This window comes from Ailuropoda melanoleuca, chromosome X, assembly GCF_002007445.2.
Source record: "Ailuropoda melanoleuca isolate Jingjing chromosome X, ASM200744v2, whole genome shotgun sequence".
Lineage (NCBI taxonomy): Eukaryota > Metazoa > Chordata > Mammalia > Carnivora > Ursidae > Ailuropoda > Ailuropoda melanoleuca.
The window spans coordinates 11,288,645-11,290,912 of record NC_048238.1 but is presented as its reverse complement, the minus strand read 5'-3'; positions in this window follow the sequence as shown (position 1 = coordinate 11,290,912).

Genomic DNA, 2,268 nt, shown 5'->3' with positions numbered 1-2,268 from the left:
CTCTGGGGACAAGAGAGTTTGTGTCTTATTCATCATTGTATCTCCAGTGCCTAGAACACAGTAATAACTCATGCAAGCATGAGGGGGGGCAGAGGGAGAGAGAGAGGGAGAATCTTAACCAGGTTCCACGCCCAGCATGGAGCCTGTCACAGGGCTCCATCTCACGACCCCAAGATCATAACCCTAGGGTCATGACCTGAGCCAAAACCAAGAGTTGGATGCCTAACCGACTGAACCACCCAGGCATCCCAAATACTCATTATTGAGTAGATAGACTCATTCATTTCCTCATTTAGCAAACATTTACTGAAGATCAATTATTTGCAAAAAGACTCCAGGTCATAAGGAAAGGGGTTTATACTGGGAGATAAGATGAAAAGATTCTTTTTTTAAAGATTTTATTTATTTATTTGACAGAGAGAGAGAGCGAGAGCACAAGTAGGGAGAGCAGCAGGCAGAGGGAGAAGCAGTCTCCCCACTGAGTAGGGAGCCCAACACTGGGCTCAATCCCAGGACTCTGGGATCATGACCTGAGCCAAAGTCAGATGCTTAACCTACTGAGTCCCAGGCACCCTGGGTGAAAAGATTGTGAAAATAAGTTCTCAGCCTTCTAGATATTCAAGTAATGTTTTCCAAAATGAGTTGCCCAGAGTCTGAATATGCGTTGCTCAAAAAAAGTGTTCTACGGTTAATGAGAAACACTGGTTTAAACAAAGTTAAACATTTTTTATTACTGCACAACTTCTCAAAGCTTTAAATATGCTAATGTGCCATGTAAATCCCCAAAAGGTGAAGTAGAATGTATTGGATTTCCAAAACGTATTTGATTATGAAATGTTCTTTCATCGAAGCTACATGCAAGAGTTAGCCTTGAAAGGCTGAGATGAGTTCTTGAGACAAAAGAGGTGAGTTAACTAGAAATATAAGTTTGGAGCAGTGAAGATATAATCACCTGGAAGAGGGGGAATTAGCAAGTTCGCCTGTCTTCCAGATATTCTACAACATAAGAGACAAGTTCATCTGCTCAGAGTGAGGGAGACAGGAGTGATACTGAGGCTTTGAGAGGTGGAGAAAATGTCTGCAAAAGCAAGAAAGGAAACACAAATAAGAGAACAGCAGAGCCACTGCAAGAGCCAGGCCGAGGCCACAGAGAATGGATTCGAAGCGGTCTCTCCCAATACATTTCCACGACCTTCTCCACGCCTATGACCACTGTACGCGAGGGGGAAAAGCAAATATGAATGGAACCCAGGGACTTGAAGTGACCTGACAAAGTCCATATAAGTTCAAGGAGAAAAGAAATTCTAGAGATCCAAAAGGGAGTATTAAAAGGGGGCACCCAGAGTGAAAAGGGATAAAGGACAAGCAAAGTCCAGACCAGTCAGGAAAAATAAAGAAAGGGGAGAGAACAGATGCCAGCATGACGTTGGGGAATAGGTGAGAGAAAGTTAGGGACAGGGCTGATAAAGACATCAGGGTCTGAGGAGGTGTGACCTCAAGTTCATGCACATGGGCTGTTCTTATTGATGGTAAGATTCAAATCAGGAATACACTTGGGGGTGACTGTAACGGAAGGAAAGTGAAAGTGCTGAAAGAGCAGTTTGCACATTTCCTTGGCTACTCGTTCACCCATCTAGTCTCTCTGATGTACTTCAAGTGCAGGAACCCTGTCTCTTCATCTTTGAGTCCTTGGCTCAGAGCTTGTGCCTGGAACATAGTGGGGCCATCAGACTATGTGATGGGTGCGAGGGTGAAATGCTGCATGGAGAAACAGCTAACAATGCGGATACTGAAGCTGTCGGGGCTGTAGACAGGACAGTGGTGGAAGCAAACGCAGGGCCATGTGCAAGTGTGACTGATAGAGTGTGCCCAGCCCCGCCCATGTTGGGAAGTCTTCATTTAGGGAGCCTTGTTGAAAAGCTCAGACGCATTGTCATGTCATGGCATTCTGGATGCTGGTGTCTTGGCTTAGCTGGCTGGATTCCTGACCACAGCTCCTAGTCCAGCATTCTATGCCTTGCTTGTCCCAATTTCTGTTCTCCTTCCCATGGAAACCTCCATAATTTATGGGGAACCGAGGGCCTTAAGAACTCCCCTGGTCTTGTGCCCGCCCCCCTGGTCAGGCCACCCCTGACCTAGGCTGGCAATTCCTCTGTCCTGGGAGCACTGGCCAAAGAAAAGCCTAAATCAGAGAAAGGCTGGCGCTAAAGAGAACAGATTTGGAAAACCCTGAATGAGGGCATCACACACAGCATATGTGAGTCTCAT